The sequence below is a fragment of the Haemaphysalis longicornis genome, unplaced genomic scaffold, assembly GCF_048455015.1.
Source record: "Haemaphysalis longicornis isolate Haplotype H1 unplaced genomic scaffold, Haemaphysalis longicornis Haplotype H1 scaffold_6, whole genome shotgun sequence".
NCBI classification, from domain to species: Eukaryota; Metazoa; Arthropoda; class Arachnida; order Ixodida; family Ixodidae; genus Haemaphysalis; species Haemaphysalis longicornis.
Genome location: NW_027526407.1, coordinates 209987722 through 210002379, shown reverse-complemented (window position 1 = coordinate 210002379; position 14658 = coordinate 209987722).

Here is a 14658-nt window from a genome sequence, read left to right as displayed (position 1 = left end):
CACCTAGAGCCATTGTGTGCCAGGGTAATTGCCAGTGGCAGTATCCGAGGCTTTTGCGTGCAAGCATGCGAGATAAAAGCACTGGCGTACGCTGACGATGTGGCATTCTTTTGCGCGGATAAAGAAAGCGTCAGCAACACTCTGTCTCTGACACAGAGATTTTGCGAGGTCACAGGTAGCAAGGTCAATTTGAGCAAATGTGTAGGTTTGTGGCACGGCGAATGGGGTGAAACACCGTCGGTTTATGGGGGTATGCAGTGGTTCACCACGCCATCCAAGTATTTGGGCGTGCCTTTAGATCGTTATAAAGAAAACACGGCGTACTGGGGGGGAGAGGGTTCAGCAGGTGCGTGCGAGCACGTTACCGTGGGGAGGTAGGCAGTTGTCCATTTTTGCGTGTGTAACACGTTTTTGGTAGCCAGACTCTGGTACGTTATGCAGGTGTTGTCATGTGCCAGAGTCCATGTACAGAAGTTCCATCGCGTATTTGCAGTGTTTGTCTGGCAGTCTTCATTTGAGCGGACGAGCCGTAGTAATTTGTTTAGAAGAGTTGGGAATGGGGGTCTGGGGCTTACACACCTGTTTGTCAAGCAGGTAGTGTCAAGATTTTTGTATAAGGGACCAGTCAGACCCTTTTTTTCGAACATGCTCACAAATCCTGCTGGCTTCGGCACTACCGGATTATGTTGTGTCAACTGTAGATTACATATCGTACAGAGGGGGCGGGTACCTGCGTGAAGTGGTGTCAGCCTTTCGTTTCCTGTCGGTGCGTTTTTCACTAGAGTATCTTTCCACTGTAACCCGTAGAAAACTATCTAGAGATTTAGTGGAAACCCTGTTTCCAGAACCATTGTAAGAACGTGCAAGCGGCGGTGGCTGACCACGGCCGCTTCACCTCCTAGAAAGGGGGAGATCAAGCGGCCATGGGCACACATTCAAGACTCCTGCAAGGTAACTGAAGAATGCGATGGGGCTACGTAATGGATGAAACATGCAGTTTAGCTGGATGAATGTCGTGCGCAGGCAGAGGGCCTTTGCGAATGAAACACACAACAAGGTATGCCCCTCTTCCTCGCGTCAGCCCTTCATTCTTTCTTTTTCACGTTTCTGTTGAGCCCGGGAGGGTTATGTTGGAGTGGGCTCAGACTGCACGCACTGAGTGTCCCCTTCCGACGGCGATGTTGCGACAATCACTTTCACCCCTGCGATTAGGAGCTTTGTTCGGCGGTATTCTCCCCTCCTAGGAAACTGGAGAACAGCGGGTCGACAAAAAAGGCGCGCTGCGGCTCCCCGAGCCAGTCCCAGACTTTATCCTAAATGTGAAGGTACGACGGCCACCAGCCCTGCCACAGGCAGACGGCGTCGCGACAGCAACAACGATCAGATGGCCATATTCTACCTCGATCACAACTAAAGCCCCTCCATTGCGTCCACGGCCGCTTTTTTTCTGGACTGCGGCTGCCCAGAGCAGTGTATATTCAGCTAGGGGCCTGAAACACAACGGCAATATGCCGCGAGGATAGAAGCGCCCCCGGTTTTGAGAAGCTCATGTTACAAGTGCCAACACCCAAAAGAGGCCTCAAATTGTAAGTCATTTTCTTCCAATGATTAATCCTTGCATGATCACTGATGTCTTTTGGCGATGGAGGTTGCATTGTACGTTAAGTTGTGCAATGCAGATCAGTTATGCATTCTTTGATACTTAAATAATAATTTCCTTATATTTACACGATGCCACAGCACCTTGTGTCTGCGAGCTAAAAATGAAATGTGTATCTCGTTTTATTTTGAATGAAGTATTTGCGTTTGAATTGGTCGTTGAAAGCGCCCACGGTGGAGCGGATAGGTGATTTTAATGAGGGAAAACGTAAATTGAACTCCTGTGAACGCCTAGATATTTTATTATGCACGAAGTTTGAGAGGGTTACTCAGAGTGTATCGGGACAGCCTTAGTATCAGTACATGAAGAGTGAAAAATATATTTGTTCTGGCTGCAGTTTTAAAGTTTGCTTTTGCTGGGACGAAACTCCATGTGAGGTAGCCGCTGTCGCATTGTGTGCGCGTTATCGGGACTTTTGTTACCGCGTTTCACATCTACGCGTGCATCCACTGCTACACCCAATTTTAAACCCATAGCAGCGAGCACAGCGCAAGTGAAGGACCTTCGTACTGGTGGCGAAGAAACGAACGTGTCTTTATGGTAGAATTTTCTTTTAACTCTTCCTGGTCTTCTTTGAAGTTCTGTGGACGCAGGAGTATCGTTCTTTCAAGGCTCAATCGGTAGTGCAAGACAACAGAATTTCCTAATTAAATAAACGGGCTACAGACCGCAGGCCCTCTCAAGGGCACCAGCACACCTCCGCCCTCCTCCTCCCCTCTCCGCCCCCCCCCCCAACACCTTCCCCCCCCCCCCCCCCCTTCACATACGGGTGCGCGCTGTTGTCTTCCTGAATCCACAACTGCTACGTATATTCACAGGGCCTTGGACCGCGTGGCGGCGCTACCTGCGCGGCGGCGGCGACGCCATATTTGAGGTTGCACTCCGCCGCGCGGGCAGCGCGTTTCCCGACGCGAAACGTTGTTTGCGGCGTGGTGCTGGCAAGAACGTTCGTGTTGACGGTGTTTTTCTCTGCGTGATTCGTGTGTTTGAGAATGCCTGGTCGTAACGAGTAGCCAGCATTGTTTTCGCTGCGAAATTTCCCGATGCGCTGTTCACGTCTACACTACAACTGCAGACCCGAAGCACGCCGAACGACGAAAGCAAGCGCGCCGTTTTTTTTTTGGTTTTTTGTTGTTGTTTCGAAGAGAAGGCCAGGGCAGTGCTTGAAGACAGTATGATTTCGCGCGACGAATGCAACTGCCCGATGGTTTGACAGGCGCGGCCAGCGGCGTGCATAACCCAGTTCGTTTTGGCGATTTCACGCTATCTCGGTGTCATCCCCGTGCGCCGATTTCCTTATTTCCTCCGTTGCTTGAAGCGACCGTGGCGCGAGTTGAGAAAATTTCTTCACCCAAGGCTGCGAGGATATTTGATGTGGTGGTGGCGTGTGAGAGAGGAGCTGGTTTTACCGTGCACCACCCAGGCATGTTGCGCGCTTCTCGAGGAGTATGAGAGACGGTGAGGTGCTCTGGCGACAGTGTTCTGTGCGTTGAACGCACGAAAGTCGTCCATTTGAGCTCCTAATGAAGCGGAACAATTACGCACAGAGTCTGGGTGGAAACCATCGCGAGGTAAGTACGTGATAAAATTAGGTATGGTGGCGACGACAAAGATCCCACCGACAATTTTCAAGTCTTTTCCTTTCGGTAAAGACGAAGCGGAAATTATAAGCAGAACAAGATTATGGAACACGCACGCTTTGACTACTTCGAAAGCAGCACAGAGACAGGTGACAAAGGCTGCTCTAGTTTGTCCCTGCATACGGTAACGTTTTAGTCTCTGCGCTGTTTTTGAAGTAGTCAAACTGTGTACCCAGCGTCAAGCTTTAGTGTCTGAACACGTAACACGCTTGGTCATTAGAGAACAATCGAAGGCGACGGAGAAGAATTGGATCAATTTGGATGCCCGCAATTACCTGGGAAGCGATATTGCATGTACGCGTGCGTTTACCTCAACACTCGAAGTAGCCCATGTTGAGGCTGGGAGCCCAGTATGGTTCGTCTTATCCATAAAATATGCCGGCTACCTTAATTTGGAAACATTTTAAGCATGCGAATGTTTCAAACATGTGACAAGGTGGGAGGTGAAAGCTCGGACGCTTATCGTCCCGGGGCCCACCTCGATGAAACGGGTTCCAACAGATTCGATGCTGATTAGCCGTATTATCGATAACTTCTTTGGTAATTCGTAGAATGAAGACAGACAACAGCCTTCAAGCACTGCCCTAGCCGTCGCTTCGAAACAGCGAAAGGAAAAAAAAAAAATACACGGCGCGCTTTGTTTATTTTGTCGTGCGGCCTGCTTCGGGTCTGCGGTTGTAGACGTGAACAGCGCATCCGGAATTTCGAAGCGAGAACAATGCTAGCTACTCGGTAGGACGAGGCATTCGCAAACCCACGGATCAGGCAGAAAAAACACCGTCCACACGAACGTTCCTGCCAGCAAGCAGCACACTGCAAACCACGTTTCGCCTCGGGAAACGCGCTGCCCGCACGGCGGAGTGCAACCTCAAATATGGCGTCGTCGCCACCGCGCGGCCCAAAGCCCTGTGAATACACCCTATACATTCTAAAATATTGCATGAAGGACATTTTGAGCAATCGTCAGCATTTCTTACGTAAGCGAAATGACCCAGGAATTAACACGGTAAACAACTTTGCAATTTTTAGCCAATCTATCATGTCGTAGCCTGAAACCATGCTTCAGTTTCAACATCACGGTCGCTGTCAACCAAGGTAATAGTTCAACTGTGTCATTACTGTCGGCTTAATGCTGAAGCATGGTAGTCTTTGGTCTTTCTGTATGCGGGGCCATGCCAATACGCATATTTTCTTGGTGCACTCCGGACAACAAAATGCTGACTTGTTTTGGGCATCGCACCATGCCCGAAGGTCATGCTGGCTCAGCACAGTTGCCCAATCCTCCGTTTTCTGATGGACCAAGGAGATTCCCAACATAATTTCCATTTCCCGCGTCTCTAACGAAAACTACAAAACTCCTGTGCGCCCTATACATTCCAGCGCCGCCCATGCTCATGCACTGATACGTTTTTATCGTTTAAGTTTAAAACCGGTATGCAGTGTGTACTCGGCTGAAAAATGGCAGTGCACGCATCAGCTAAAAAAATATGTCCTTTCATTAAAGTTTGAAACCAAAATGGTAAGACCGCATTATAACTCTTTCCTCAGATCTCACGACAAAATTCAAAACAGCAACATTTTGCTCAGATTGCACAGAACATGCCTAACCGCAAGAGTATGGTCAGACATCGTCGTCTTTGCGTTACTATTTTTTCTTGCAAAATATAAAGTTCGATACAGCATCGAATGGAGAACTTTGCGTTTACTTGCTCTACGTACCTCATCCGGGAGTGGTAACTAAATGGGGTGGCTGCTCCAGAAAAGTTACTGGATAGTACACGCCTTCAGGCAGACTATAGGGCATTTATGCACAAAGCATTGAAAACTTGACAGGAAATAATGCAACTATTTGAGAACACCAAGCTCATTACAGCAGACTCTACATTTGCGCTGTGCCGAAATGTAAACCAGATCCATTATGTTACAAAGCACAAGCTTCTCATGTCCGCCCGGAGACCTGATAGAAGCTACGAAATGGACTGCGTTGAGACTCAATACAGAAGCGCAAATTTAAACTGGCATGACTTAACAAATACCGATGGCTGAATTATTCCGCTTTGCGTGTGACTAATCCTGCTATGTTCGTGTAATTTTCGCCCTTAACAGCGCTGTTATTGCGCGTGATGTTAGTGTGTTTAGGGTTGATATTTGTTAAAACTATTGCTTGAGATATAACGCTTCTTGTATGCATAATTCATAGCCTTTCGTTTTTTAAAGATAAGACCTGCGCTACACATAACGCAAGTGCATAGATTCGATGTACACTGCACAGAATGAGCTCCATTGGCCTTACACTGGCCGCTATTGTACGGGCGTTTAATGGAAAACATTTTATTTTGCATTGTGGACAAAAACAACTAAATAAAACAATCTAATTCTTACGGCCTACGCCATTGGATTGCGGATGTCACACTCATCATACTCCTCACGTTGAAATAAAGCAAGTAATTGCATGAAACTATGGCCGTTTAATGCAATGCCTGCACAAGGTTCCCGTGCGTGCAATGTACGTCCCGTATCACGGGCAGAGATTTGTACCACGCGGTCTGCGGATTTCCGCCCAGTTTACAACTTCAGCTGGCACAAATGCAATCACAATCAATATATCATGAGAGAACCACAACCTTGTTCAATTGAATAACAACTAGCCTTTGGTAACTCGCACAGCTCCACTCCAATCACAGGCGTTTTTTCAACCGAAGCAATGCAACAAATTTCAAAAAAATTTGAAATTTAGCTTTGCAGAGAAGTGATATCGGCAGGAGTGGTATATATATAGGCTAGCACTAAAACGTAGTTATGAGTGTGTTAACTGCACGTTAGAATTCAAATGATAAGATCAATGGAGGCGGAGGCCCCTCTACAATCGCGCAATCATGCATGTTCCTTGGCGGTGACTGAAGTCGTTAGGCGCCAATCGTACAAACAAGATCCTGAACTGTCATAGTGAAATCGCCGCCGGAAAGAGGGCGGGGATTCGCCACTGCTTCAAACGTTTAATTTAATGTATCGATTATTCCTTTGAAGTTGGCGATAAAACTGGTATCATTGTTATCGGGACAAGGCAGACTTTTTAATGAACCAAACATGTATTTTATTTTCATAGCCTTTAAGGGCGCTTGCAAACTACGTACCGCGCTTTTTTTTCTTTGGAAGGGGGGGGGGGGGGGGGCGGAGAACAACCTTAGCCCCCCCCCGAACAAAAATCCTGGCTACGCGCCTGTGTTGGGATGCAGTTTTCTTCTGGGATGTCCTGCAGAGAACAATTAACAGGGTTCGCACAGGTCCTTGAAAACCTTGAAAACCCTTGAATTTAGAAGTGTCAATTTCAAGGCCTGGAAAGTCCTGGAATTTTTACATGGTCCTTGAAAACCCTTGATTTTTCTGGAGAGAATCAATTGCCATGTATTGTGACAAGAATTTAAAGTGTTTGTCATGGATTTTAGGTGTTAACAAATGTAAGGAAACATTGTAACAATCAAGTTTCAGTGTATTGCGCGAAATTACAAGTTTGGTGGATTTTCATTATTACAAGGCAACATTGGGAGCAGGCACTTGTCGATCCAATATATATCACGATACAATCCAGTAAAAGCCAGCTTTTGTTCTCTATCTTGCATCTAGTCTGTGGACACTTGCTCATTGCATGTTCACTGTGCCTCATACGCTCCATCTACATTTGCTTTTACGGGCAAATGGTAGACGTGTACATAGTTCATCCTGCCTTGAAGCAACACTTGCTCGATTTAATTTCAGCTGATACTCTTGCTGACAAAGCAGGAGATGCAGGCAACATTAACTAAGTTTTGAAATCAAACAGCCTCAGAAAAACACAAAGAAAAAAGAAAAACCTGTAAATACCAGCCATGAAATAAAAAAAATAAAGCTGGGGGAGCATTTACGGACCCGTTAGCACCTATCTAGATGTGCACTAATGTGCTTAGGTATTGTGCTATAAAAAGCTTTTGCATTGTGTTGGAAAAGTTATAAATAATCCCAGATAAAACATAGATGGGGACCTTGAAAATGTGTTTTCTGGTCCTTGAAAGTCCTGGAAAACCCTTGAATTTTTGCTTTTGAAGCCTGTACGAACCCTGAATTAAGAAAGATCTACCTTTGACTGCTCAAGGCATCCGCTATCTCGAGTTGCAACCAGATGTAATCCCGTACGACCTCATTTTTCTTCTAGGGTTGCACGCAATATGGCAGAGCAGGCTAGCGGTACGGCATAATGATGTAAATGCCCGATCCGTTCATGGTTATTTTATTGAAAACGTGTGCAAGGTCCGTGAAGTGTTACAAATGTGTTATGACGATGATGTTCTGGATTTATGTAGTAAATTGATTAAAATGAAAGTGCATTGGCATGTAAATATCATTTAACGTAGTCGTGAAGGGATTGTTTGTTACACTGAGAAAAATGCTGTTTTGAAGTGATTTTGTTGAGTTTTGCAATAAAGAAAAAAAAAATCTCGCCCGTGGCCGTGTGGTCTGGAGTGCTAGGTATATCATAGCAAATGTTTTGCCCGTCACAAGATTGAATCCCCGCGGTTACAAGCTTTTTTTTTTTTATAAGGTAACTTTTTCGTTTTTTGCCGTTGTTTTCTATACTGAGTTCACCTTTTTTTGGGCCGCAACGTTCACTGCTCCACGAACTAGTCCGCAGACCTCACGCAGCCTGGCACTGGCGCGCTAGCGAGTTCTCGTTGGCGTGTTGTTGCCATAAGCACCAACTTGTTGCCATAAGCACCAACTTGTTGATTCTGGCACAGGCCAGAATCAACAGACCCTTGGCCCGGTGCGAACACGCTTTTTACGATACAGGCATGAGTGAGGCAAGCTCCAAATATGGGGGAAAAGCGCATGCATTTGTGCGTCTGCGGGGACGCGGGGGGCGTTCATGCACTGCGTAGGCCTCGGCTAGTGAATGCTAAGATTCCAAGCCGTCCTGGGAGACTTATCTTATGCATTTTACAGCCGACAACATGGCAGAAGCGCGGTACTACGATTACTGGGGTATTGAGAATGCCCGTCCAACGACGCCATCGGATGTCGAACATGTTGTTTTACAGAACCGAAACCGAAACTTGTTTGATTGCTAACCTTGGGCATCGTCCAATCACGGTGCCCCCTCCTCCCAACGTCACAGCTTAGTTGGTGCGGCCGCCGCAAACCGCGCATGGTAGTTTTTCTTCTTTCGCGCTTTGTAAAATAATTACCGATTTGTCAACCGGATAAACGATGTAAAGTGTGCTAATTTGATCCAGTCTACGCAGTGCAAGCAAAAACGGGAGCTTGACAAATTCACTTCAGTGTCCCTTTAAACTTAAGACTTGGGACGAAGTCCCAAGTCTTAAGTTTAAAGTATGTCACGTTTGCGTACAACACGGTCAAGTATGTCACGTTTGCGTACAACACGGCTAACCAAGAAACTACACAGAAGACACCGTTCGAGCTTGTCTACGGAAGACGGCCCACTACTATGCTTGACGCTATGCTTCTGCACATAGAAGACGACGACCTCAAGGCCGACGTCCAAGGATACCTTCAGCGTGCGGAGGACGTTCGCCAGCTCGCTCGAGTTTGTACAACGGACCAGCAGCTGGTGGATGCCAGCCGCTACAACCTCCGACGCCGAGACGCCGAGTACCACCCAGGGGATCGTGTGTGGGTTTGCACTCCCATCCGACGACGTGGACTCAGTGAGAAGCTTCTGCGACGGTATTTCGGACCCTACCGAATTCTACAATGTGTTGGCCCACTTACCTATGAGATGATCCCCGATGGTGATTCCAGAACATCACGACGCACACGGCCCGAAGCCTTCCACGTGGTCCGCCTGAAACCTTAATACGCAAGATAACGGATTTTCTTTTTTGTTGTTGTTGTTTGTTCTGTCTTTTATTTTAGCATCGGGTCGGTGCACTGTTAGCGGGGGGAGCGGTAATGCTGCAAACCATGCATTGGGTTTATTTATGTTTTGTTTTGCCGCCCGGCTGCACCCGGCTGTGTTATCCGTGGGCCGTGTTCTATTCGTTATGCCGCACGTGGTATCTGCTTTGACAGGGACAGTGTTTCGAACTAACGTCACCAGCCTAGAATAATCTTCTTTGATCTACACTGTTCTGGATGCAATTCGATGGCTTGAGAAACCCTCGCGCCGAGATAAATGCCCGCCGAGCAGATGCCGCAGTATTCGATTCGCCGACACTCGTCTGCGCACGTCACTTTGTTGACTGCGGCTTCGCTGCCTGTGTATTATTTGCGTTGTTAGCTAGGGGAGCACAAGTTCACTCAAATAAACTTGCTTTTCCTTCAAGCCAATTTCGTCATCTTTGGCTTCGTGAGAATATTGGTGTTGATTATGATAGTATTTTAGTTCTAGGAGAAGTTGTAAACTTGGTAGAAATCCGCAGACCGCGTAGCATGGTGAAAATCTGCACTCGTGATACAAGACGTATTACTGCACGCACGGGCACCATGTGCAGGCATTGCATTAACAGTTGCTTTGTTTCAACGTTTATAGTACGAGTGTGACATCCGTAATAAAATGACGTAGGCAGTAAGAATTAGATTTTTTTCATTTAGTTCTGTCCGAAATGCAGGAGAAAATTTTCGGCATATAAGCATTCTACGCCTGTACAGCGGCTTCTGTGTAAGGCCAATGGATCTCATCTTGTGCAGTCTGCATCGAATCTATGCACTTACGTTATAACTTAACTTACGTTACGTTAGCCTCTCGCTTTTTTTTAGATAAAACCTGCGCTACACTTATATGTGTAGCGCAGGTCTTATGTTAAAAAATGACAGCCTATGAATTATGCATACAAGAAGCGTTATATCAGTAGCAATAATTTCAGCAAAAACCAACCCTAGACACACAGACATTAGCACAAAAGCAGCGCTGTTAACGGCGAAAAGTACAACATGGCAGGATTAGCCCTCACGCAAAGCGGAATTCAGCCATCGGTATTTGTCAAGCCATGCCAGTTGAGATTTCCGCTTCTGTTTTGTATCTAGCGCAGTCCACCTCGTAGCTTCTATAAGTACTGATTGATTATAGGGTTTAACGCGCCGACGCAACGCAGGCGATGAGGCGCGCCGTAGTGTAGGGCTCCGGATTAATTTCGTCCACCTGAGGATCTTTAACCTGCGTCGAAATCTCGTACACACGGGCGTTTTTGCTTTTCGCCTCCATCAGAAAAGTGGCCGCCGCGGCCGGGAATCGAGCCCGCGACCTCGTGCTCAGCAGCGCAACGCCTTAGCCACTGAGCCACCGCGGCGGGTTTCTATAAGTACTCTTTGCGGACATGAGAAGCTTGTCGTCCATCTGGTTGACATTTCGGTACAGCCCAAATGTTGAGTCTGCTGTAATGAGCTCCCCCTTGGTGTTCTGAAATAGTTGCATTATGCAGTCTTCAATTATTCGCACATAAATGCCGTACAGTCTGCCTCAAGGCTTCTACTATCCAGTGACTTTTCTGGGGCGGCCATTCACCTCAGGGATGGCCCCGGAACCACTCTTGGACAACCAGAACTACCCTTACCCTGGTATTCTCCGTCCCTCAATCCTTGAAATCGATTTCCCCATGCATAAGCGTTGGGGAATCCTCCCTTCCAGGCGACTGGAGGGAGCAGATGGAGTGGAGGAGGGACTCAGAGTACGACCCTTACCCTGGTATTCGGAGTCCTTCCTTCACTCGCGCCTCCACTGGAGGAGATCCTTGAAATCGATTTCCCCATGTATAAGGACTGCGGAATCCTCCCCTCAGCCAAGTGGAGGGAGCAAATGGATTGGAGGAGGGACTCAGAATACGGCCCTTAGACTTGCTCCACCACTCAGGTAGAGCACGAGAGAGATGATGATGAATAAACTTTATTGGAGACCAGGTGCTGATGTTAGGGCACCCGCCCGTGAGAGAAATAAACATTTAATAAAAACGAGAAAATTTGGTGCTAGATGGCAGGGGCACCAGCCCTGTGGGGGGCATCCTTAGCCCGGGATGCCCTGGTCCTGGCTGGCTACCCGGGCTCTAGCGACGAATTCTTGTTGCGCCGCAAGGTCCGAGCTGGTCAGCCGGTCCACCCACTGCTCGTAAGTAGGGTTGGGGATTGGAGATAAAGACGGGGATTGCTGGCATTCCCATACCAGGTGGTATAGGGTGCCAGGGGATGGGCAGTAGGCACAGGTCGTGTAGTATTGGGTAGGGTACATTTTGTGGAGGAGTGTACGGTGGGGGTAAGAGCCAGGTTGTAGCCTTCGGAGGGTAGTGGCTTCGAGACGACTAAGGCGAGGGTGAGGATATCTGCGGCGGCTGAGGCGGTAGTGGGTGAGGAGATCGGGTGGGGTGAGAGGGGTATCTGGGCAAGGAGGCAAGGAGGAGACGGCCTGGCGTGTATACTCGCAGGCAGCGGCGTGGGCCGCATGGTTTCCGGGGAGGTCAGCGTGGCCGGGTGCCCAGATGAGTTGGATGTCGCGTAGTTCGGAATCAGCCTGAAGGATGCGGAGAGCTGTGGGAGTAATGTGGCCGCGAAGATATCGGCGGCATGCCTCTTGCGAGTCACTAAGTACGGTGACATAGTCTTCGGCTGTACTGGCTGCTAGCGCAATGGCTGCTTCTTCGGCCGTTGTGGCAGTGGTGGTGCGGACAATACTTTTGTGGTTAGGCGTGTTCTGTGCAAGTTGAGCAAAATCTTGATGCGTTTGGAATTCTGTCATAAGGTCTGGAAGGGATTATAATGAGGTCCCACCAGTTTGATTTCAAACAATAATGAAAGGGCATAGGTGTCAACTACGTGGGGGCAGTGGGGTGCGAGCCCCCACCGAGCTGTTTAAAGTTCGTGTGTACCCGTGGCTTAGCCAGGTCGGGGAGGCTCACCGGGCTTAGACCTCCCACACCCCCAACATTTTTCCGGTCGGCGCCTTGCTCGCTATTATGCGCGGTACATCGCGTGTAAACAAAGTCGCGTATCCTTCGAAAGTATCCCTATTGGAAGCATTCAAATGCCTCTCCGGCGCCCGCGCGCTTTCACAGAACTAAGCGCCCAAAGCGATGGCAACCTCGGGTAAGCCAAGCGAGGACGACGAACGCGTGCGATGACCATGCCTTGCCCGACACTCCAATGCGTGGCGACACGTCACCGATGCCGACACGCGGAGAACAATTGGCCAGTCGGGTCATTCTCCACCGGAAAGGCACCCTCCCTCCCCACACACCGAATCCGATCAATCATCGTCATCATCAGCCTATCTACGCCCACTGCAGGGCAAAGGCCTCTCCCATTATCCTCCAATTACCTCGGTCCTGTGACAACTGTGACCAATTTATCCCCGCAAACTTGTTGATCTCATCTGCCCATCTAACTTTCTGCCGCCCCCTGCAACACTTGCCTTCTCTAGGGATCCCCTCTGTTACCCTTAATGACCAGCGGTTATCTTGCCTTCGCATTACATGCCCTGCCCACGTCCATTTCTTTTAAGTGCGCACTTTATAAGCGACCCTGAATTCCGTTGACCGCCGTCCGTCCACGTGCATAGCAACAGCAGCGGGTGCGCGCGCTCCTCGTCTTCCTTGGCAACGGGGGGAGATGGGCGCGCGCTGCCTGGCCGCTGACATCGCACATACCCACGTGGGGGATTGGCCAGGAAACCCGCTTAAAGGAGTACTGACACGAAATTTCAAAGCTGAGATCCGCTCTAGCAATCAAGTACGACAACACAAATAGGTGTCTGTGAATAAATGCATCTTTCTTTCTTTGTAGTTGTGTCTGTGTGTGATCTCTCTTTCGCGAACATTACCGAACCGCGCAAATTCAACTCCTGCATTTGCACTTTCACATTCTTCCCCTCGGGGAAATGCGGGGAATTTTTTTCTTAATCTCTACTAATATGTCCTTAACACGTGTTTGTTCCCTGACCCACTCCGCTCTCTTCTTGTCCCTTAATGTTACACCTATCATTTTCCGCTCCATTTCACGCCGAGTCGTTCTCAATTTAAGTTGAACCCTCTTAGTGAGCCTCCAGGTTTCTGCCCCGTATGTGAGTACCGGTAAGATGCAGCTGCCATACACTTTCTTCTTCAGCGACAATGGTAGGCTGCTATTCATTATCTGAGAATGTCTGCCATATGCACCCCACCCCATTCTGATCCTTCTAATTATCTCTGGCTGATGGTTGGGATCTGGGGTCACAACTTGGCCTAAGTAGATATATTCGCTTACCACTTACACTGCCTCGCCACCTATCTCAAACCGCTGTGCTGTCCCGAGGTTATTGATCATTAGTTTTCTGCACATTAATTTTCAGGCCCACGGTTGTACTCTGTTCGTCCAGTGCGGAAAGCATGCTTTGCAATTCGTCCCCCCCCCCCCGAGTTACTTAGCAAGGCAACGTCATCAGCAAATCTGAGGTTACTGAGGTATTCTCCATTAACCCTTACTCCCACCTGTTCCCAATCCAACGTTCTGAATCCGATCAATCAATGGTAGTTCAAATCTGCCGACCTCCGGAGGCACGCCCTGTTCACCTTATTTGAGCGGCTTCCGACTGGTGGAGCGGGCTGTAGCGGCTGGCAAGGTGTACGTTGCCCTGGACTGAAGGCTTCACCTCCTGAAGACAGCAATGACGATGTTTATCCTCCTCCTCCGAAGAAAACCGCACCAGACTTCAACGCAGCAAAGAAGATTAGCTCGTCATGGTGTGGCGGGGGAAGACGGAAGTGGTCTGCAGTAATTGGCGGCGGGAAAAGTGGGATTGCCCACCATTGATGGGTGAAGGAAAGGGAACCGACGATATTTGCCTGTCAGAACCGACTGAAGGTGACTGAAGAAAGCGGCGAGTCATGTTGGGCAAATTGCGTGGCTTCGATGAATGAGGGCCGTGCGCGGGGAGCCTCTGTCTAGCCTACTCGAGACCATTGTATTTGAAGGGTCTTCAAGGGCATTTAATCAGATTGAAAGCTATTTTGTGTACCTGGGATCCAAGCCTTGCATGTTTGACGAGGCGGTCCACAAGTTGCTGTAGAGAAAAATTCAAGTTTAAGACACACTAGACCGTTTGTGGCGACATACCAACTTTTCACACAACTTTAATGTGTTTGTGCAGGGGAAATGGGCAGAGACATGTTCAAAGAGTTGTGTGTGTTTGCTTTCCCTTTCAGTCCCCGCAGTGGCACCACCCCAAGGGAAGTTTACGTCCTCCAGTGCTAATGAGAGGCAGATAGTTCATTCTCCAAGTTTCCTTTGCATCTTTTGCGGCTTTCGCACACTTATATGCGGTTTCTCCTGGCTGTGTAGAGGACCTCTCGTGCACGACCACATTTTGAATACGTCACACCATAACACTGGGCTGTCCGTTCA